At 39.0% G+C, this 24,590-nt stretch overlaps 1 protein-coding gene and 1 long non-coding RNA gene across 11 annotated transcripts in view; one reads left to right on the top strand and one right to left on the bottom strand.

The window, feature by feature from the left end:
• LOC138995637 (uncharacterized) overlaps positions 1–395 on the top strand; it is a 41,258-nt gene extending 40,863 nt beyond the window's left edge. Inside the window, exon 4 of the long non-coding RNA XR_011468655.1 lies at positions 32–395. This is a non-coding gene — a long non-coding RNA (uncharacterized lncRNA). The remainder of the gene's footprint in view (positions 1–31) is intronic.
• OTUD7B (OTU deubiquitinase 7B) overlaps positions 1–24,590 on the bottom strand; it is a 59,018-nt gene that overhangs the window by 29,797 nt on the left and 4,631 nt on the right. For 6 of the 10 annotated variants that reach the window (XM_070396215.1, XM_070396222.1, XM_070396217.1 and 3 more), the window contains exon 2: positions 11,058–11,260. The gene's annotated coding sequence lies outside the window, so the exon portion shown is untranslated. Of the gene's footprint in view, positions 1–11,057; positions 11,261–12,372; positions 12,492–21,681; positions 21,777–22,393; positions 22,784–23,450; positions 24,454–24,590 lie in introns of those variants that run through there. The other 4 variants (XM_070396218.1, XM_070396216.1, XM_070396221.1 and 1 more) reach the window with 4 other exon arrangements.

Here is a 24,590-nt window from a genome sequence, read left to right as displayed (position 1 = left end):
TTTCAAATAATGGTCCTGTTCTCTTCTCCAGAACAACAACAACAAAATCCCCCAGGAATGATGAAATTTTCATTGAAAATGGATTAAGCATTTCTTTACATGAAAATTTATTGTGGATCAACACTGCAATGTTATAAGCCAGCAAGTGACCTTTATTTTACAAAATCCTCTCTTGTGTAATAGTACTTGCTTTTACCTGTATTAATTTGTGAATATTTGTGCTGACCCTATAGTATGAACTCAACATGTGGAATAAATTAAATCGGGTACCTTATTCCAAATTCATTTATGCTGCTATCTTTGCCTCTCATCCCTACTTTTACTTCAGTGCCCTCTTGAACTATTGCCAACAATCAAGAATAAAAAACAAGGTAAGCCTTAGCCAGTTTGGCTCAGTGGATGGAGTGTCAGCCTGCGAACCGAAGGGTTCGATTCCGGTCAAGGGCACATGCCCAGGTTGGGTTGTGGGCTCAATCTCTGGTAGGGGGGTGTGCAGGAGGCAGCCAATCAATAATTCTCTATCATTGATGTTTCTATCGCTCTCCCTCTCCCTTCCTCTCTGAAATCAATAAAAAATATTTTTTTAAAAACACAAGTTAATACTAAGCACTTTCAAAAACACAACCTTAATCATTAATGACAAATCTCCTGCAGCAGGCTTATTCTTCCCAGTTTACAAATAAGAAAAAATAAGGCTGTAAAAGTCAGATGGGTTGCTCAAAATCTGAACCCAGATATTTTGAACACATGTTCTCTCTACCACATTGCTTACCAAGGGACTAGGGCTTTATTTATTCCCCAAACCGCAATGAGTCTTACCCATTTAATTCATTCACTAACGTATCTCTCATATTTATTCAAGACTTAGATACCAGGTTATATTGTCCTCATTTCAAATTCTACCAGTTTCCTCAGCAATTTCAACACCCACCTAAACAATCCACCTACATTTCTGCCTTAGAGTTTCATAATCTTATCAAATTTGAAGACCTCCATCTCTATTCCAACAGCTCAATCCTGGATTCTACTATCTCCTGAAACCATCTACCTCTAAATCTTCAACTTCCAACATCTTACCCTGGCCACAACCTCATCTCCTTCCAGCTTTTCCTCTCTACTATTAAACCTCCTCTCTCACCTCAAAACATCCTCATCTCAGACTAAGACATCCAAATATTTAATCACCTTCTTGGTTAATTCAACAAAAATTCACAGAGTGCCTAATATGTGTTAGGCATTATGATCAGGGTTAGAAACACAACAGTGAACTACAAACAATCTCTACCCTCACAAAGCTTCCAGTATGGAAAATGAAAACCAGAAAATGTCACCATTATAATTTATTAAAGAAATGTTGAGGGCAAGGGTGTTATCTCCCATATGGAGTCAGGATAAGCTTTCCCAAGGAAGTGATAGTAAATCAAAGAATCAAAGAGTAAGTAGAGAAACTGGAGAGACAAATTGGGAAAGAGTGTTCTGAGCAGAGGAAAAATGTATCAACATTCTGTGGCAGGAAGGAACAGAGAGATGAATGCAAAATGAGGATGAAAAGAGGGCCTAGTGGACCCTGTTAAAGACTCAGGTTTTATCCTTAAAGTAATGAGAAGCCATTAAAGAGTTGTAAGAGGCAGGACATAATTGAACTTGAATTATTAAAAAAAAATGCCGAAACCGGTTTGGCTCAGTGGATAGAGCGTCGGCCTGCGGACTGAAGGGTCCCAGGTTCGATTCCGGTCAAGGGCATGTACCTGGGTTGTGGGCACAACCCCAGTAGGAGATGTGCAGGAGGCATTGATCGATGTTTCTCTCATCGATGTTTCTAACTCTCTATCTCTCTCCCTTCCTCTCTGTAAAAAATCAATAAAATATATTAAAAAAAAAAAAAATAACCCTACTTGCAATGAGAAAAATAGTTTGGAGGAAACAAAAGTGGATTTAGGGAGAATTGATTTAGAATATTATTACAAAAGTGATGATGGTGAGCTGGACTAGAAATGATAGCAGTGAAGACTGAGAAAAATGAATAGATTCTATTTTGTCCCTTCTTGCCTACCTGAACATGAACCCAGTGACTGATAACTTATTTTCCTGTAAAAACCTAGATCCTTATCCTTCTATTTCTTCTGCCCAATGTGGACAGATCCCACATTCAACTTCTTAGCTCCTAAATGGGGCTATTGAGCAAGACAAGATCACATAACCTTGCAGAGCAATACAACTACAAATAAATGGCATTCAGTCTCATTTCCTTCGATGAAACACTGCTTGTCTTTTTATTGACTTGGTACCTCAACCAAACTTCTCAGTACTATCCCATACTTTCACCATTCTCCTTTAGCCTCCTACTTATCACCTCTTACTCCTGGCAGATGACCTTGCCTCCAATTTCACAGAAAAAAATTACAAAACAAAGCAAGACAGTTCCTTCAGGTTTCCTCCCCTGCCCCTACCTGCTGGCTGCTAGTCTCCTCCTCCCTACAGAACTTCCTAAAATAGACATTCACTGATGCTACTTTCTCACCTTATAGTCAGCCCTCAACCTACCAAAATGGCCTTCCAGTGAAAGAGAATGGAGGTTCCTCAAAAAGTTAAATATCGAACTACCACATGATCTAGCAATTCCACTCCCGGATATTTATCTGAAGAAATCCAAAACACTAATTCAAAAAGATATACGCACCCGTTTATTTATTGCAGCATTATTTACAATAGCCGAGATATGGAAACCTGTCCATCAACAGATGAATGGATAAAGAAGATGTGGTACATATATACAATGGAATATTACTTGACCATAAAAAAGAATGAAATCTTGCCATTTGACACAACATGGATGGGCCTATAGGATATTATGCTAAGTGAACTAAGGCAGACAGAGAAAGAAAATACCATATGAATGCACTTATATGTGGAATCTTAAAAAAAAAAATACACAAACAGACAAAGCAGAAACAAAGTCACAGTTAGAACAAATTGACGGTCGCCAGATGGGAAAGAGGTGATGGGTAATAAAGGGTGAAAGGGATTAAGTACAAATTGCCTGTTATAAAAATAGTCACAGGGATGTAAAATACAGCACAGGGAATATAGTCAATAATATTGTAATAACTATGTATGGTGCCAGATATATACTAGACTTATTGGGATGATCAATCCGTAAGGCATATAAATGTCTAGTCACTGTGTTGTGCACTTAATATAATATTATGTCAACTATAACTGAAAAATAAATTTCAAAGAATTTTTAAAAAGAAAGAGAATGGCACTGACATAGATAAGATCAACACAATCTTCCTTACTGCTTATCTAAAATGATCTCTTTGTAGCATGTGATACTCACTGACCACTCTTCCTGCCTCTCTGGCTCTGCATCTTGGTCACCTTTGTGGGTTCCTCTTCCTGTGCCGTCACTAAAGGTAGTGCACCACAATTCTAACCTCAGGCCTTCCATCTTCTTATTTTATATCACTTCCATGATAAACTTCATACATGCCCCTGAGCACCCAAATACTGATGACTCCAAATGTATTTGCAGCCCCAAACTCTTTGCAACTCACCTGGGAATCCCACACGCACTTCACACTCAGCACATTAAAACCTGAGCTAATTCTTTATCTCTGTCCCCCACCCTTTCAAACTATTTTTCTTCTAGTATTGCCTATTCTAGCAAATGGTACCGTCACTCCCCACCCCCCAATCACCCAAATCCCAAGCCTGGGAGTCACCCTGAACTTCTCTCTTGCCTCATCCTCACTCACAAGTAGTCTTTTACTAAGTTTTACCAACTTTACCTTTAAAATTTTTCAAATCCATCCTCTACCTTCCACTTGTTACATCTCTTTTATTCTTTCAGATTTTCATAACCTGGACCCCAGGAAATAGTTTCCATTAGCTATTTCTCCCTCTTCCTCTATCCAGCCATTCTTCACAGTGGTTGCTTATGGAGGCTGATCAATCTAAAATGCAAATATGATAGTATTATATCTTCAGTCCGCAGGCCGACGCTCTATCCACTGAGCCAAACCGGATAGGGCCAATAGTATTATATCTTACTGCTCCAAATTCTTCATTGGATCCCCCATGACTAAAGTGTAAGATCCAAATTCCTACACATGATAAATAAGGCCCTTCATGATCAGCTCTATCCTACTCTCCAGCCTTATTTACTTCTCATCATTCCCCTTCTTATACTGGCAGTTCCCCAAGTGCACTATGTGCTTCAAATTTCAGTTCCTTTGCACATGCTGTTCCCTCTGCCTGGAATGACTCCTGGTCTAGCATGTGAATTCTTATCTCTTCTTTACGACTAACTTGAGTATTACTTCATTTGCAAAATCTTCTCTGACCTCCCAAGTTAAATGGCCCACTTCCTCCTTTGTGCTACCCCTTATACTCTATCTCTATCATATTATGTATCACACCGCACAGTGTTGGTGTATATTTACTAGTTTATCTCCCCACTAAACCATGAGCAATTTAAGGGCAGGAATCTTGTCTTGTTCATCCTGTATCCCTGACATCCAGGTACCTCGTAGGTACTCAATTTTTGTTCGGATGAACAGAACTGAATTTGTACTAGTACCTCACTACACACACACACACACACACACACACAGTATTTGCTGATAATCAAATAATCAATGTTGTAAACAGGTGAATCTAAAACAATGGCTCATCTCAAAGACATTTGCTTATGATTATTATATGATCTCATTTACAATAGATTTCTCTTCCTAAACATTTTTTAACTAATATTAAAATCAGTATGCATGCTCTAAGTACCCAACTATTTAGTAACAGAGAAAAATGTCCCAGAATTAAATACCGACTGTAGATAATAAAGCTATGTTAAAATGACTGAGAAACTACTAACCCTACATTCTCTCGTCTACAATACTCCCCCAAAGTGTCCTCATTCTCCCAGTATACCCACACTCCTGGTTCCACTGATGCATTACAGCTGTATCGGAGTCCTCTCCAATTCCTCCCAAAACTCTTTGGAAAACCACAACATTCAAGACTGTGAAGAATTTTCAAAGGTCAGAGACTCCTCCATGATCCAGAGGAATCCAGACAGGGAGAAAAAGGAGGGGCAAAAACCTTTAGAAATTTCACACAATTCTTGATTAGGTGGGAAGGAGAGATGAAAGACTATCTTAGCAGATTGTTTTTAGTTAATATGGGTCCTTCCAAGTGAAAGAAACAAAATACAACCTTCTTAGAAAAAAAAGAAAATATGACCAAATTCCACATTTAAAGAGACCTATGTTATCATTAATTGTACAACCAAGGGATAATAAAATGGGCCTAAAAGAAAGCAAAGAAGTGAAAAGAAGCCCTAACCGGTTTGGCTCAGTGGATAGAGCATCAGCCTTCGGACTCAAGGGTCCCAGGTTCGAGTCCGGTCAAGGGCATGTACCTTGGTTGCGGGCACATCCCTAGTAGGGAGTGTGCAGGAGGCAGCTGATTGATGTTTCTCTCTCATCAATGTTTCTAACTCTCTATCCCTCTCCCTTCCTCTCTGTAAAAAAATCAATAAAATATATTTTTTAAAAAAAGAAGTGAAAAGAAGTAATATGTGTTAAAGTTTTAGACATTATTTCATTTAAACTTCCAAACAACTCTAAGAAGTTTGTTTGTACTATTAACCCTACATTATAGATGAAGACACTAAAACTCACAAAGGTTAGGTAATCTACCCAAGGTTACAGAGGTAAAAAGTGGTAGGACCAGGACTTTCATGAACCCAACCTATCTGACTCCTGAGACCAGACTCTGCACTGTACTACACTTAGTGCAGGGAGTTGGACTGAGAAAGCATTGGAAGTCCATTCATATGGAAGTCCACTCTCACTGCTTCAATTCCTTCCAACTCACATTGACAGAATTGGCTCTGGGTTTAGACAGATCTAGGTTCAAATCTCCAATCTACTACTAAGGGCTGTGCAGTCATGGGTAAGTAATAGTCATTTTGTGCCTTTGTGTCTTTGTGTATAAAATGGGGAAAATAGCCCTAGCCAGTTTTGCTCAGTGGATAGTGTCGGTCTGCGGACTGAAGGGTCCTGGGTTTGATTCTGGTCAAGGGCATATGCCCTGGTTGTGGGCTCGGTCCCCAGTAGGGGGCGTGCAGGAGGCAGCTGATCAATGACTGTCTCATCATTAATGTTTCTATCTCTCCCTCTCCCTTCCTCTCTGAAATCAATAAAAATATATTTTTTAAAAAGAAAAAATAGATAAATAAAATGGGGAAACTACCTGCATTTCAGACTTCTTGTTAGGATTAAGTGACTTAAGATATGTAAAGCCTTTGGGGCAGTGCCTAGCACACAGTTAAGTCCTCAAAAAATATCAGTTGCCTTCTTTCTATCTAATTCTCTCCCACACACTCTGCTTCATTCCACTGGTGTCCAACACAGACCCTATATCTTTCCTTCAAACACTCCCTCTACTCCTCCCAAACAAATCTTCCAGTCCTCTAATCCTGCACCCAGTCTCTATCATCCCTATTCCAGTGTCTTTCAACTCTCTGAGCCTTCAAGAAAAATGTCATAAAGGGGGTCCCTTAGTTGTACCTTCTACCAGAAAGTCCCTCAAAAATAAAAGCAAGAGAAAAAGGTTTGTCCTCTCCTAGATGTACAGACAGTTACATTCATTCCCAAATCTCCAGGAACACCAATTTCACCATATATTTACTGAAATTCTAATGTCTTAATCTACCAGTCCTACTTCCCCACCTTTACTCCTTACTTCTCTACTCATTCCAGATTCAAAGATTTTATCTTTGTGAAGACCTTTACTCTCATACATGTTATCTATCTTTTGGGTTGTTGGAAAGAAATGTTTACATCTCCTACTCACCATACCTAATACTGGAATGTTTCCTACCTCCACTACAGTATATACTCAGGGAATGTCTACTTTCTCCCCTAAATCAAACTTAAGAGAAAAATACTCAATGCAATCATATAATTTACCACTCCCCAAACAAACTGTTAGTTTACCATATGCTATTGTGGATACATACCATCACTATCACCCGTATGTGTCTGTGTCAGAACAAGATTTAACTTTTTTTCCCCCAAGAGTTTCTAGTTTTTTTTAATCAGGCCTACAAATAGCAAAACAAATCTCTTAGAGACAAGTCTCATTAATAGTCAAAGGCTAATTTAAAGATCACGAAGAAGTTCACAGAGAACTCCTGATGAACTGGCATTTGTCTTTTCAGTGCTACTGATAAAAGGCTCTTTGGATTACAGTTATTTGGGAAATTTAATAATTTGGAAGGCTTGTACAATGGAAGTTGACCTTTGGAAAAATAAAGGCAGAGGGAGTCATAGAGAAAGTCTGTTATTATAATATTGGCACAACAACAGTAACTTGAATAGAAACAGCAATCATGTTAATGTTTATTTTTTTAGGTCCAGACCAGTATGTCTATTTGCCACACACAATGAATTTTTTGTTTTTCCTTTCAGGTAGGGCCAAGGATACTCCAAGGTTTGGTTCTTGATAAATTCAACTTTTAAAAAAATAGCCTGTAAAAACAAAAATTCTACTTGAGCCCTTAAAGATTCTGATTACTGAACTTTTGACATGAGAGAAAAAATAATACTACAAATCACCAGAGGCTAGTCCAGTAGCAAAATACACTGTTTCTCTAGAATCAATCCTTAAACATTCAATAACAACCCCCTCTCCCTTTTTTAAAAATATATTTTTATTGATTTCAGAGAAGAAGGGAGAGAGAGAGAGAGATAGAAACATCGATGAGACAGAATCATCAATTGGCTGCCTCCTGCATGCCCCATACTGGGGATCGAGCCTGCAACCCGGGCATGTGCTCTCAACCAGAATCAAATCCGGAACCCTTCAGTCTGCAGACTGACGCTCTATCCACTGAGCCAAATCAGCTAGGACTTCTCTCCCTTTTTTTTATTCCTAATTAGAGGGCATTTCACTGTCAGTTATAGAACTTCCATTCAAGGGGAGAAGTGACAGAAAGAAAAAAATTCCAATTAGCTCTTTCTCTTCAATGAGGCAGAGGAGGCAGAGATGCAATTTTTGTGAAGACCCAAACTGGCAAAACCGTCACCCTCAAGAGAAGGTCAAAGCTAAAATCTAAGACAAGGAGGGTATCCTGCCTGACCAGCAGCGTTGATTTTTGCTGGCAAACAGCTGGAGAATGGCTATACTCTCTGAGACTGCAATATTCAGAACGAGTCCACCCTGCACTTGCTGTTTCATCTGCGGGGTGGTATCATCGAGCTCTCCCTCTGTCAGCTCGCCCAGAAGACTGCGCCAAGATGGTCTGCCACAAAGACACAGAAGCACAAAATGACTATATTGTTACCCTGACGGTACCCCTGCCAAATGCCGCAAGAAGAGCGGCCACACCAACCACCTGTGCTCCAAGAAGAAGGTTAAATAAGGCCCTTCTACCACCCCTTCAGCCCACAGGGCAGCCTCCTGCCTGAATCCCGTAGTCTTAGGGCCTCAATAAAGTTTCTCTTTCATTGTCTGGAGAAAAAAATTCAAAATTGCCAATTACTGTACTATCTGCAATTAGTTACACATAGGAAATCCATTCACTTGGAAATTTCTTCTAGTAAGTTAACTTCCTTCGGCATATAACTACTAACTTTTTAAAGCTTCAAACAATTTTTAAAAACTTGCCTTACCCTGGCCAATGTGTCTCAGTTGGTTGGAGCATCGTCTCATACACCAAAAGGCCACAGGTTCCTTTCCTGGTCAGGGTACATACCTAGGTTGTGGGTTCAGTCCCCAGTTGGGGCAAATATGGGAAGCAACCAATCAATGTTTCTCTCTCACATGGATCTTTCTATCTTTCTCTTTCTCTCTCACTTTCCCTCCCGAAGATCAATGAACATACCCTCAGATGAGGATTAAAAAACAAAACAAAGAATTTGCCTTTTATAAATTTATATAATTCAGTTCAATTCTCCTTCTGCAAGTTCCATAAATGCATCTTTCCTGGCCATATATAAACCTCACTGGAACACCTATAGTTCAGTATATAAAACATTCACTGGCACTTGCTGTTATCATAAAGTGCCTTGTAATATTAGTTGGCCTTCCTGATATTCACATCTTATCTCCAATTTGACTATCATTCACTCATTCAAAATTTACCAAACTGAATCCACCATGTACCAGGTGCTGCTCTAGGGCCTGGGGATACAAATGAAGAAAAGCCACAGTCCTACCTTCAAGGCACTCGCAGTCTGAAGAAAGAAATCTAAACATGTTATTAGTACCCAATGGTGTAGGAATAGGTATAGGAAGCAACCAGTTTAGCTGGATGGGTTAGGGAAGTTTCTCAAACTGAGTCTTTAGGATATGTAAGAGCTTACCAGGCTGGAGAACAAGATACATTCTAAATAGAATTCAGATCCTGTAGGTTGGCACCTTTCTTTTACACTTTAAAAATTTTTAAGTGTGCCTAACAAACTGCTTGGCACATAGTTGATGCCTAACAAATATTTGTGGACCTAAATTATTCATGTTAGCCCTTACGTGTGGATAACTGAGATTTAATCTATATCTAAAATAGGCATGTGAGCCCTAGCTGGTTTGACTCAGTGGATAGAGCGTTGGCCTGCGGACTGAAGGGTCCTAGGTTCAATTCCGGTCAAGGATGCATGCCCAGGTTGCGGGCTTATTCCCCAGTGGGGGTGTGTGCAGGAGGCAGCCGATCAGTGATTCTCTCATCATTGATGTTTCTATCACTCTCTCCCTCTCCTTTCCTCTCTGAAATCAATAAAAACGTATTTTTAAAAATTAAAAATAGACATGTGAATTACTTACTGGTTTTAAATGTCATCATTCACCCCATAGATATGTAATGAAGGTCTATATGAACAAATAAATATATTTGTACAGCTTGTCCACAGAGGAAATAGTTTCTCATCTGCTGTAAATTTTTGTTTTTAAAGCACTTTAGCAAATATGTCATTTATTTTCTTTTTTTAAATATGTTTTTATTGGTTTTTTTGGGTGTTTTTTTAGAGAGAGGAAGAGAGAGGGATAGAAAAATAGAATCATTGATGAGAGAGAGAAAGCGATCGGCTGCTTCCTGCACACCCCTACTGGAGATCGAGCCAGCAACCCAGGCATGTGCCCCTACTGGGAATCAACTGGTGAACTCTTGGTTCGTGGGTCAATGCTCAACCACTGAGCCATATGCTATTAACCATTTGTATGCGATACACATCTATAGACACAAGCAGTGGACCATTTTTAATTAAATTCAAAATATCGTGGCAGTTAACTGGTTAAGAAATCAAAGTAATAACTAAATTCTGAACAGGATAAAACATTTAAAAAAGCAAACAAAAAAAAACAAGAAATAAATAAAACACCAACTTTTAACAAATTACTTCTCTCTGTCTAAAGGGGTGAAATGCCTGGAAGCATCAAAGCAATCACTTTTCTCACAGTCACATTTATTCATATTTATTTGTAGGAAAGTTACATTTCTTCCTTTTAAGGAAGGGCCACCATCAACACAGCAGCATGCAGGTCACTGCAATTTTCCCCTAATGAAAACCATAACCTCCGGACTCGATCATTCAGTAAGCATTTATTAAGGACCTACTCTGGGCCAGGCAGTCTGCTAAGTGAAGGGGACACAGCAACCAGTAAGTCATTATCCCTGCTTTCTATAAGTTCATCTAATGGGCTGGTTCCAGAGTCAACCCCAAGATAGGTGTCAGCTAATTTCCTTTATTCAACAAAGATTTACTGAGTGCCGGGCACCAGAAACAGGGGGTAAAAAATGAGGAAATTCTAAAAAGAGATCCTTTCAAATTTTACTAAACAACTTGCACTTCTGAATTATTAAAACCGCATGTTCTTCTCCAAGAATGCCAACCATCAGAAGTTGGCTGTAAAGGTTTTTGATGATAACAACTAACCAAATATTTGAGTCAAAGATACCGTTTCCCTAATCCTACTACTTAGTGAGACCAGACAGATACTATCCTGGACTGATACATTTTTATTATTTATTTTAAGATCCATATTGTGGTTGATCTTACCAACAATCTGAGATAAGTTGTTTCCTCTGTAGAAAGATGCTTCCAGTAGAATGCACTATAAGCCTCTCAGGTCAAACATGTGACAAATCCTGTTACACTTTCTTGCCACCATACAGTTGGTCAAAGCAATATAGGCAATTCTTCACGATGACATAGCACCAGGCCAAGTTTTCAGGGTGACAGGTCTCTGCTTTTCCTTCTCCCTTCCACAAAAAGTACAAAAAATATCAATTAGTAAACAAGTCATCTGGCAAATATCCCATTTTCCTCTGACTTCTTGAAATTAATCCAGGAAACCAACCCTTATGAGTCCTACCCAATTAATATTTTTAATATTATTATTTTTTTAAATATATTTTATTGATTTTTTACAGAGAGGAAGGGAGAGAGATAGAGAGTTAGAAACATCGATGAGAGAGAAACACTGATTAGCTGCCTCCTGCACACTCCCCACTGGGGATGTGCCCGCAACCCAGGTACATGCCCTTGACCGGAATCGAACCTGGGACCTTTCAGTCTGCAGGCCGATGCTCTATCCACTGAGCCAAACCGGTTTTGGCTAATATTATTATTGATAGTGGTGATGAGAGCAACTGCTAGCTTGCAGTTCACAAAAGACTTTAAAATACATTACACCGTTCAATGAAAAAGATGTAGAGAGGATAAGAGGAAACATCATAGGCAACTATCTCAAATATCAAAAATTAAACCCCGTGTAACTGGAATTGGAAAGCAAGTATTTTCAGTCCTACCAAAGGGTCAAGTTATTTCTATCAAAAAAGCAGACGACTGACTCTAGCAATGCCAAAATCATAAATTTCCTCTTAAATGTGTCCTTAAATGCTAGGCCTAATTGATTCAAGTTGTAAATGTTAAGACCACAGTCTCAGCAAGAATCTGATACTATAAATCTTTGTTACCCCAACCCCTTTCCCAAATGTTTTACCCATAATTTAAGGCTCAATAAATATTCTTTGGAAGAAATACTTAACAATGAGGAAGCTGCCCAAGAAAGACAAACTGACAACACACTTAGCATTCAAGTACCTTTTTTTAAGATTTAACTAACACTTATTGTGCACCAATAAAAGCACTAGGTTAGACACAGCCACATAAATCATCTCATTAACCTCATGAGCATGCCTAGATACACTTGAATCCCCAAAACTAAACTGACTGGATCCCCAATACCAAAGTGTTTTAATACTTGCAATCTTGATCCTACCTAAGTAATCCCTAGAACTCAACTGGAACTCAGCTCTTCACTCTCACAGACTGAAAGCATTTTTAATGCTTTCTACTAGGTAATACTCACCAAAAAATTCCTTGTGTCTATTTTTAAGCTCCTAACTCCAGAATAAACACCATTCTTCCCAGTATGGCACACTGTGTTAATGGCCACAATCTAAAACAAGTACTCTTCCTGAATCACACTAGTCAGAGAATAAACCTAGAATGCTAACTAACAAATGAATTTCAGCTGGGCAGAAGACATTGGATTTTAAATAGTCTTCCCGACCTCGGGACTATTTCCTAGTCATCTGAATACAAAAAGCCTTCTCTATTTGAGTGAATCACAGAAGGCAAATTTGACCCGAGGTTCATCAGAGAGAAGTGGGGGAAAAAGAAAAAATATTCCAACTGGCATGACTACATTACAATGTTAACAACACATTACTCACCATTGTACTACAAGAAAGAACTTGCAAGTGGGCAAGGAACATTCAGGAAGCCAAGGAAACAAACAAAACTCTCCCAGTCCTCAAAGCACAAACACATTCAAGTGCCAAAGCAGGTCACACTGTCCAGTTGATCCCCAGGTATGAGTGGGTAAAGAGGGAGTGGAAACGGGAGGGGAAGAGAGGAAAAGCATTATTGGGCAGCTGTGCTTGTCAGCACCAAGGCAGATTTCTTTCTTGAATTCATCAAGAACCTTCTTAACAAAGAAATACTGGGAGTTCCACCTATTTTTATCACTTGATTTATTTATATAATCACAGAGAACCAGCAATATATGTAAATGGCAGCATAATCTGATAATGGTTGCAGACATTCCCTTGGGAATCCATCAGATGTATTTCTAAATCCTAGCTCTGTCACTTTTTTTTAAAATATATTTTTATTGATTTCAGAGAGGAAGGGAGAGGGACAAATAGAAACATCAATGATGAGAGAATCCTTGACTGGTTGCCTCCTGCACGCCCCCCCCCTCCCCCCCACCCCCCCAGGGAATCAAGCCAGCAACTAGGTATGTGCCCTGACCGGAAATCGAACCCTAACCTCCTGGTTCATAGGTTGATTCTCAACCACTGAGCTACTTCTTGCTGTGTGATCTTGAGCAAGTTATTGCACTTCTCTGTACATTAGCAGGAACCTCATCTCATATTCACTGTGTTATCCTCAGCACCTTAAACAGTGCTTAACTATTTTGGATGAATTAATAAGTATTCCCTTAACACAATAATAAATATTTTGAATGAATTAACCTTTAAATAGGTTTAAAAATATCTATCATATGTAATTATTATGAGTATTAAATGAGGTAATATATAAAGTGCTTAGTATAACTCAGGGTAGGATCTCACTATTAAGTTTTCTTCCCTTTAATACCCAGCCAGATCAGAAGTTATAACAGATGAGTCATGGCAAGAATTAAGATGGGATAAGAATTACAGAAGCCGCCCTGACCGGTTTGGCTCAGTGGATAGAGCATCGGCCTGCGGACTGAAGGGTCCCGGGTTCGATTCCAGTCAAGGGCATGTACCTTGGTTGCGGGCACATCCCCAGTAGGGGGTGTGCAGGAGGCAGCTGATCGATGTTTCTCTCTCATCGATGTTTCTAACTCTCTATCCCTCTCCTTTCCTCTCTGTAAAAAAATCAATAAAATATATATTTAAAAAAAGAATTACAGAAGCCAAGCACTAGATGTTTACTACTAGGGACCCAGTCATAAAATCCAGGAATATTTAATCTTGGCAGATGAAATTAAATAATGATGCCCCTATAGTACCTACATAATAAGTATTAGTTGATCCAGAAAATACTATTTTGAGTCTTCAGGTATCTGATATCAGACAGATTTAAAAGCCTGGTTGAAAAGAAAAAAAGAGGAGCTCTAGCCGGTGTGCTCAGTGGTTAGAGCAGCCGTGGGCAAACTACGGCCCTCGGGCTGGATCCGGCCCGTTTGAAATGAATAAAACTAAAAAAAAAGACCGTACCCTTTTATGCAATGATGTTTACTTTGAATTTATATTAGTTCACACAAACACTCCATCCATGCTTTTGTTCCGGCCCTGTGGTCCAGTTTAAGAACCCATTGTGGCCCTCAAGTCAAAAAGTTTGCCCAGCCCTGGGTTAGAGTGTTGGCCCATGCACCAAAGGGTCATGGGTTCAATTCCCAGTCAAGGGCATGTACCTAGATTTTAGGTTTGATCCTCAGCCCTGTTCAGGGTGCGTGTGGGAGGCAACCAATCAATGTCTCTCTCTCACATCAATGTTTCTCTCTCTCCTCCTCCCTTCTCCCTCCTTCCCATTCTTTCTAAAATCAATGGAAAAAATATCCTTGGGTGAGGATTAACAAAAAGAAAAAGAGAAAAGTGGGAATGAGTTGCATCTTAAATATACCTGTATACATATTTAAAAACCAAATATAGCCAGTTCAATTCCCAGTCAGGGTATATGCCCAGGTTATGGCTTGACCACCAGTAGGGAGTATGTAGGAGGCAGCTGGTCAATGTTACTCTCACACATCAATGTTTCTCTCTCTCTCCCTCTCCCTTCCTCTCTCTCAAATCAATAAACACATTTTTAAAAAATCATATATATAACTTCTTGGAAGGCTGTTCAATTCCCTAAAAACTTCCCATTAGCAAAATAAATAAAAAAATTTTTTGATTCACAGTATTTACTGGCTTTTTTTAGGTAATAAGATCAGTGCAAGTAAATTGTTCTTAACTGCTGATAGGGTAAACAAACATGAAAGATTTGGGTCCAAAACTCTTCTCCTCCTTTTACTCCAGAAAGACTAATGGGGCCTTTAAGGCTAATCACTGACAGCTTGTAATCAAAACAACCTATCTACACACAGGGGGAAGAACTCTTTCATCTTCAAAACTAAAATTCGGAGAGTAAATGCAATTAAATCCAAAATTTGGAGGAATATTTTTCCTTGACTATGAAGAACTGAATCTCAGAGGAAGATAGCTTGAAGAAACCGGAGCCACTGTTGCATTATGAGCCTGATAGAGAGATGTATATATATGTAGTGTCTAAATATGAGGAAAACCTATGCAGAACTGAAACAGCTTGTGGTTAAACCTCATCATAATGTGGTCTTGGACTTCCCATTTCACTTCCCAGGCATCTGCTCTTTTAACCATTAAACCCATCTCCTAAGCAATACAATACAGTAGAAAGAACACTAAATGACAGTCAAAAGAATGGGCTCTACACCAAGTTTTACTACTTAAACCAGTTGTTTAAATTCTCTGTATTCAGTATTCACTGAGAATGTGGGGCAAGGGTGCTCTTCAAAAATTTCCACCCAGGTATCCCTTTGGAGTGATATATCAGAAACTAACCAAACCCAGCTCTCCTACTGCTATAATCCAGATTAAAAACATATACATTGTTCTTATCTACCCTTTTCCCACAAAAAACAGTTACCAAATTCTATTTATGTTTCTTCAGATCACTCCAATCTCCCAGTTTCTGCACTGCCACCACTCCTCAGAGACTCCTTCCCAGGATTATCAGAGTCCTCCAATGGCTCTCTCTTCCTCATTGTACACCACCCGGCTGAATCAATTTTCCTAAAGTACTAATTTACACATAAAATCTCCTGCTTGTGGCCTGGACAGTATGGCTCGGTGGTTGAGCTTCAACCTATGAACCAGGAGGTTGGGTTCAATTCCTGGTCAGGGCACATGCTCGGGTTCAGGGGCATGTAGGGGTCAGCCAATTGATGATTCTCTCTCATCACTGACATTTTTCTCTCTCTCCCCCTCTCCCTTCCTCTCTGAAATCAATAAAAAATAATTTTTTTTTAAAAGAAACCCTAGGATGCTCATCAGTCAAAACAATAAAGGTAAACTAGGCCATTAAAAAAAAATTCTCTGCTTATGGATTTTTCGCTCTAAGGATAAATCAAACTTCTCTGACTGAGATTTAAGGTCCTCTCCAACTTACTAGTCTCATTGCTCTCCTTGGTGAAATACCATGCAACAAACTGTCTACTCAGTCTGCCTCCAAACCAAGTTGGGCTCAGCTCACTGCTCTCCTGCCTTGAATGTTCCCTCTACACTTACTCAGTCTTCTCCCCTGAGGCCTAGATTATCCTAAAGGTAAAAATTTGCCTACCTACTACCTCTAACGCCATATAACTCTATATAACTGTACTCCTCACTTGACACTTACTACCTAAGAGTTAGTATTACTATTTATCTTTCTTTTTTCTATGCATTCAGTCTTCACAACTAATTATTAAGTTCTTGATAACTTTTACTCTGCTATACCTGAAGCCTAACTTTTCAGAAGGCAGATAGCCAATAAAATGTTAATGATAACTACTACCTCTATTTGATGGTATATATGCTAATAGCCTGTATTTCTCACATCTTGTTTTCTATACATGTATTTATGTATATATGTAACTATGTTCCGTTTAACCCAGAATATAAATTCCCGAGGGGCCAATTCTCCTACTACCTATTTAATTACTGGTTAACACTTCCTTGACATCTCCTTACAGCAACTTATCCAAATTCCAGCACACAGCAGGTGTTCAATAGAAAGGAATTTATAGTCTTAACTAGGCAGCAAACATCAAGGGAAATTTATGGATGATTTTAAATCTTCATTTCTAGAATGAACTAGTACAAAAAATTACAAGGATAACTTAGAGAAGTAATTTAATGTTAAAATGAGAGGTCACCATGTGCCAAATAGCTAGGAACTTATTTTAGGCATTCAAAGAAGCTAGGATGCAGCATCTTTTTTTGTTGTTAATCCTCACTCGAAGATATTTTTTCCATTGATTTTTAGAGAGAATGGAAGGGAAGGAGGGTGAGGAGAGAAACAGACAGACAGACATCAGTTGGTTGCCTCCCACATTCGCCCCAACTGCGGCCAGGTATTGAACCCGAAACCCGTCAGTGCACAGGCCGACACTCTAACCACTGAACACACAGGCCAGGGCTGAGTACAGCATATCTTAAGTCTAAATCTCAAGTTGCATTTTCAGAATTCTGAGAGGTGTGGGAAGTCTCTATCCCTGGTCAGTAAACAACAGGGACCAAGTATCTTTCATGTCAGGTAATCCTGTCCTTAGTACTAATGGAAAATTTCAGAAAACAAATAGTCTAACACTCAGCCAGGTCAGCTTCCAGTTCAAAGAAGACAAAAGCAAATGCTCACAAGGTTACTAATAAAAGCAGGTAAATTTGAAAGCATTTGAGAACCTGCTGCCTAAAATATTTTTGTTAGCAAGGCATTATATTTTCCCACTGTCTTGCCTCGATTCCTTACACAGGATTGATTATCTTCAAGTAAATATCAAAATTTATTTTTCAAAAACCTCAAAGAAATGTTCTTCTTTTCCTTTCATGTCAGTTATTAATGATTCAAAAGGCACTAACAGACCAACTCATTTTAAATGTCCCTGACTTTTCAAAAAACTATTTTAGGACACAAAACTGTAATTTCCAAGTTGAATTCTATATATGATGTTTTCCAAGTAGCATGTAGCCTGAATACAACTTTAATACAGTCAAGGTACAAGGTTTATATAGAATTCTAAGCCAGGTTTTGAAGGATGGGAGGACACAACCTCTTTAAATGTTTATACCTATTCCCTTTTTCCTTTCCTGTTCTTCAATCCTATACTATACCAGCTAACTCCTGCTATCTGCTTCTTTGCTTCTTTCCCTGACTTCTGCATCTCCTTACCCCTTATCCTAAGAACTGGGTGGGAAACTATAAGATAAGAGTCTGGTGTCAGGAGCTGGGGCTCTTGCCCTCTTCCCTGTTAAGTCTCCAAATAAAATCAAGGGCCACAGGCAGTTTTCTCTTCTATGGCTTGTGCTACCACATCTCCCTTATCAAGACAAGACAGGAGACATGGGGGTAGCAGGAAAAGATGCGGGAGAGTCATTCACTCAAAGGAATCTTAAGCTTATTAAAGCTTACCCGATCAATTTTATGTTGCTATTGACTGCAAGTTTTCATTCTAGGCTTATTCCCAGAGCCTATCTTGCCAATAACCCTCACACACCCCCCGCCCCTCCCAAACCTTCCCAAATATACTAAGAATGTGTGCTAAGAAATAAAAACATTTTATCAAAAATTTGAGCTAAACATAACTACAAGAGAAAGTCGGTTGCAAATTAAATTTTAGAAATGCATTTTAGAATCACAAACAGACTTGGGATTCTCCACTTCAAAAAGGTTCATGATATTCTTCAGAACCCCAGGAGGAAATCAAGGCCTGAAGTATTAAGGTTAGCCACACAAAACTGCCCATATTTGACTGCTTTTACCTACAAAATTGCAATTTCATATATTCAACTTAATATTTAATTTCTTCTTGGTGGGGGAGGGAAGAGTTTATGGAAAGCCAAAATGATGTTTTTTGGGGACTATACATTCCACAATTAATAACTTCAAAATATTCTGCTGATACACAACCTGGTCTTGTTAATAAAAAGGTGACTAAAAATATATGTACATAGTATACATGTATGTATGTGTATATTGGGTTTTCCTCTTTAGGGGCCAAAGAATTCCTGGCTCCCAGCAGTGTTCATTAAGTGAACAGATAGGCTGCTTTTCCTCAACACGGATATCCCATCGCCAGTGAAGGTGTCAAGACCTTGATGATAATAGCAGAATTTGATAGCTAGAGAAAGTCTGGCCATAGGAGCACACTGCCTCAAAGGCCATCAAGGAGTAATTCCCAGGAGTTTCCTCATTGGGATGAGATCAGCGATCAATTCACATTTCATTTCTCAAGGAATGTTTGCTCTCATCTAATACAGGAAGTTAGTCTTCACTGCTCTCACCATTTATGTACATTTTTATATAATTTTCAGGCTGAGAGTTTCTTTTGAAGCTTTATTTTTCATGGGAGCCACTATAATGCTCATAATTAAACTGATGGTTCACCATCACAAAGGACGGTCTTTATTTTCTTATTTATTAATTAACCATTTAGTTGCTAATGGATACTAAATGCCTACTACACGTAAGTTATTGTGGCAAGCCCCATGAGATACAAAGATAAAAAAGACCTTTTATCTGCTTTCCAGAGCTTACAGTATAGAAGAGGCATGCAAATAAACAATAAATAAACTCAAATACAAGGACATATAACCACTACCAGACAAGTACCAATAAAATGAAAGGAGAATTCAGAAGTGGGAAAGATCCTATCCTGTTAGAGAAGAAAAAAAAATCAGGGTATGATTTAAACTGGGACTTTGATGGGTAGGATTTGTTAACAGGGCAAGTGCAGAGGGCAATGAAGGAAACCTGCTTTACGAATGGGTGATTAAATGAACTAGATTTACATGTAGACATATCTAAAAAACAATATAGGGAAAAAGGGTGCAAAAGGATACATACACTTTGATTTTATTTATGTAAGATTTCAAAACAAAGCTGTGTTGTTTGTGTATATATATAATATTAAAATAAAAAGAAAGGTATATAACATGAAGTGGAATGATATATATCAAATCAGGTCAGTAGTCATTTCCCGAAAAAAAGGAAGGGAGAAAGGATGCAGAGTGGCGCTATAGCTATATCTACCATTTTATATCTTTTTAAAAAAATATATTTTATTGATTTTTTACAGAGAGGAAGGGAGAGGGATAGAGAGTTAGAAACATCGATGAGAGAGAAACATCAATCAGCTGCCTCCTGCACACCCGCTACTGGGGATGTGCCCAGAACCAAGGTACATGCCCTTGACCGGAATCGAACCTGGGGCCCTTCAGTCCGCAGGCTGAAGCTCCATCCCAGTGATGGTAAACCTGTGGCACGCGTGTCAGAGGTGACACGCGAACTCATTTTTTTGGTTGATTTTTCTTTGTTAAATGGCATTTAAATATATAAAATAAACATCAAAAATATAAATCTTTGTTTTACTATGGTTGCAAATATCAAAAAATTTCTATATGTGACACGGCACCAGGTTAAGTTAGGGTTTTTCAAAATGCTGACACGCCGAGCTCAAAAGGTTCGCCATCACTGCTATCCACTGAGTCAATCCGGTTAGGCTACCATTTTATATCTTAAAGTGAGCAAGACAATTAAAACAAATATGACAAAATGTTAATACCCATTAAATTTGGGTTGTTGGCTCAAAATTGTGTTACAGTTTTTCCCCTGAACTTTTCTAAATAGTATTTAAAATACCTCATTATCCAAAATTTTTAAATTAAGAAAGGGCCAGGTGCTGGAATAGTGGTCATTAACATAAAAATAATAGTCAGGCCCAGCCAGCATGGCTCAGTGGTTGAGCATCGAGCTATGCACCAGGAGGTCATGGTTCAATTCCTGGTCAGGGCACATACCCGGCTAGTGGGCTCGATCCCCATTGTGGGACGCGCAGGAGGCAGCCCATCAATGATTCTCTCTATCATTGATGTTTCTCTCTCTCTCCGCTCCCTCCCTTCCTCTTTGAAATCAATAAAAATATATTTAAAAAATAAAATAACAACAGTCAGGAGCAGAATGAGTTCCTTAAACTTGAAGATAACAATTGATTCACCTATTGAGACTGAGGAGGACCCTTCCTCTCCCTCACACAGTGTGCACAAAAGGCACCTAGAACAGATGGAATGGGGCTGACAAATATGAACAAGAAAGAAGTTGTTGTTGCCATCCTAAATCAGATATCTGAGGGGAGTAAGACCCACCTTCCCACATAACATAAATGCCGGTGTAACCAAGTCATCTCCCCAAAATGAAGCCAAGGAAACTTCCAGTTACATAGGAATTCAGATAAAGACTCACTGTGAGTAGCTATTCTGCGCCTATCTCTCCTCCCCTCCTCCAAACACTCACAAACAAAAACAAAATGTACCCTTGCCCACTTGAGAAAGAATTAAGAACTGGCAGCTCTGCTAAAGTGGACAGTTTCCAAGCCAAGGCCCTTCTCTGAAGATGTTGACAGAGCCAGAGAAAAGAGTAAAGAAATCACAACTCAGTTAAGTTTTAAGAAAAACTTATCAATGGAAGGTATCCATCCTTCACATCCCCTTGTGTCCCAACTTTCACCAGGGATTGAAATCTAAGGCTCTCTAAGATGTCCTTTATCCTGTTCTTAGACTATTCTCCAGCAAAAATGACTAAAACACAAAATCCAAACTTCTTTAGCACGTTACACCCAATTTTCCTCACAAAAAAATCCAATGAAATAAAAATTACTGAAAAGATTTAGAACCCAACTATAATGACATATCTTGTATGTATTTTTTTAGATATATTTTTTTGTCAATGCCCAATTTCTTTCTTTTACCAAAGTTTCACTGGTACAACTTAAAACTAAGTTTAAAAGAAAACAATTTGCAGGGAACTTAGCAGGAGAGATAAATACATCTGCACACTCAATAAAAACAAATACCTTGACATTCTTCTACAACTGAATCATTACAGCTGAATAATAATATCCTCTTCACTCCACTCCAGGGCATCCAACTGTCCAAGGTCAAAGGTCCCTATTCCCCAAGGTAATCTCAGGGCAGATCTTCCACAGTCAGACCTGGGAAAAGTTCGTTGGACTGGTAAACAGACAATGGGATGGATGACAGAAATCCCTCTGTCTTCTGGCACAATACAGTGTGTGAGAATGTAAGGAACACTAGAATGGGACTTGCGAAGGACTTAGAGAGGTGACCTAACATTTACTAATCACCTGCCACATTACAGGCACTGAAGACTGAATTCCAGACCAACCTATCACTAAAACTACTTCTGTGATCCTGAGTAAAGCTCAGGCATTCCATTTGAAAATGAACAAGGGAGACTAACAAAGCATAACAATCCCTGTAGTTATTCCACGATTCTATAAACATGATCACTCAACAACAAATGTGTTACTGTTAAGTATAGTAAGGTTATTTTTAAAGCCTTCATTTTGTTCCTCTCCAATCCACTGTCTACACACCATTGACAAAAGATTTTTCTAGAACATGAAATTTACTTTATCACCCAATGTGATTCATCGTTTATTTCAGCACAAGATAAAGCTGTCTGTGATCAGCCTTACCTACTTCCCCAGTCTCACCCCTGCCCTCCAACCCTGGCCTCCAGCCGAAATAATTATTAAAAGTTACCTGAAGAAGCCTGGCTGTTTCGTTTCTTTAAGCTTTTGTTCATGCTGTTTTCTCAGCCTGCAGTGTACTTCTTTCTCCCTGTCTTCTGTACAGTATATCCTTAACTCATCTTGCAAGACAGCTCAAATGTCTTTTCCTCTGGGAGGCACTTTCAAAAGTGTGTGTGCCCAAGGCAGAAATGACCTGCAGGCCCCCACTTTCTCCCCTACGTACTTCTAGTGCAGCATTTCTAAACCTTCATTCCATCTAGATATTTGCACATCTGTCTCCTCCCACTAGACCCTTGTAGGTAGAGACCTTGTCTGACTCATCTGTTTCCTGTTCCTAAAATGATGCTTACAAGACGACACTCATTCCAGGGATTTGATGGAGTAGGGAGTAGAGCAGTGGTTCTCAACCTTCCTAATGCCGCAACCCTTTAATACAGTTCCTCATGTTGTGGTGACCCCCAACCATAAAATTATTTTCGTTGCTACTTCATAACTGTAATTTTGCTACTGTTATGAATCGTAATGTAAATATCTGATATGCAGGATGTATTTAGGTGACCCCTGTGAAAGGGTCGTTCGACCCCCAAAGGGGTCTCGACCCACAGGTTGAGAACCGCTGGAGTAGAGGAATAGAAAATAGGAAGGAGATCCCTAGCCGGCTTGGCTCAGTGGATAGAGAGTCAGCCTGCGAACTGAAGGGTCCCGGGTTCAATTCCGGCCAAGGGCACATGCCTGGGTTGCAGGCTCGATCCCCAATAGGGGGCGTGCAGGAGGCAGCCGATCAATGATTCTCTCTCATCTTTGATGTTTCTCTCTCTCCTTCTCTCTTCCTCTCTGAAATCAATAAAAAATATATATATTTAAAAAAAAGAAAATAGGAAGGAGAAGGAAGAATCAATTGGGATGGCCTCAAGAGTGGAGAATCGTTAGTGTTTATCAGTACCATCAGATTTGGCCTTCTGTTCTTTCCCGAGATTCTAGTCTTCAGACACCTTATTCATTCTCTTGGCTACAGCTACAAATGCTAAAGAACTGCAAAACCACACTTGCAAGGTAGTAACCCCTACCTCTCCGCCAGCTTTAGGCTCATCTCTAACAACAGGAAAAGCTTTCGCTTGGATGTATCATTGCCACTTTAGATCCAACACATCTCAAGCTGAACTCATCGTATTCCCCTAAAAAAGAGAAGACAAAACCTTCCTATCTTCTCTATTTCAGTCAATGTCTTAGAAACCCAGGCTTAAACTGTCATAGACATACTTGATCACTCCCCTTCATCTTCACTGTCCAGTCCAGATGATTTCAATTTTTCCTTCACAATCTCTTTTTCTCTTTCTTCTCCTTATTCCACTCTCCACACAACTCTAGTGAATCACCTCACACACCACAGGTGCCAACTTTACCTTCCCTCCAAGCCAACCTTGTTCCCTACGATCATCATATTACTATCCCAATCAAAATTTCTCAGTGGTTCACAATTTTCTATCATTTAAAATCTAAACTTATAAGCCTGGCTTTTAAGACCCCTTATAAACATAGCTCCAAACCATCCTAACCACCTTTGTTTCACTATTTACTGCTACTCAGTCTTATCACTGCCCCAAGAACATCCTGAGTATATCCCTTCTCAGCTTCAAAATGAAATAATTTTTGTTGTTATTGTCTTCATTCCTTGTACCTAATACCATTTTATTTTTTAAGATCTGGAATCAGTTCCAATTCCTCTGTGACATCATTCATAAGTACCTGAGTACTCTTCTCTCAAAATACCTACGGTATAAAGTGTGTACTATGCAATCGAAAATATACTTTCACATTTTTTTAAATTTTATTTGTGTGGCATAAGAGAAGCTCAATAGGTAGTCATTTCTTCCCATTCTCCTTACTCCTAACTGGACTGTAAACTCCTCAAGGGCACAAAATTGTCATTTTATCTAATCCTCCACATCATCTAGCATAGAGCTAAACTCAGAGCCGGTCACTAAAAATAATAGTTTAGTGATTTCTCCTATCCAAAACTATTTCTTCCAAGAAATAAAGGGATAAAACATAATCCTAAAAATCACAGTTGAAAATAATCCTGAACTACACTAAGATTCCTGAATTTCCACCTCTGATTTCCAGCTGAGATACTACAATATTCTGACTCAAGAGTAAATAATAATCCTGTGCTCATGACATCACAAGCACATAGTTTGGTAATGATG

The sequence above is a fragment of the Myotis yumanensis genome, unplaced genomic scaffold (genome assembly GCF_028538775.1).
Source record: "Myotis yumanensis isolate MYYU_CA2020_CCGP unplaced genomic scaffold, mMyoYum1.0.hap1 SCAF_17, whole genome shotgun sequence".
Lineage (NCBI taxonomy): Eukaryota > Metazoa > Chordata > Mammalia > Chiroptera > Vespertilionidae > Myotis > Myotis yumanensis.
The sequence above is the reverse complement of the archived record's forward strand: the minus strand, read 5'-3'. Positions and strand labels throughout refer to the sequence as shown.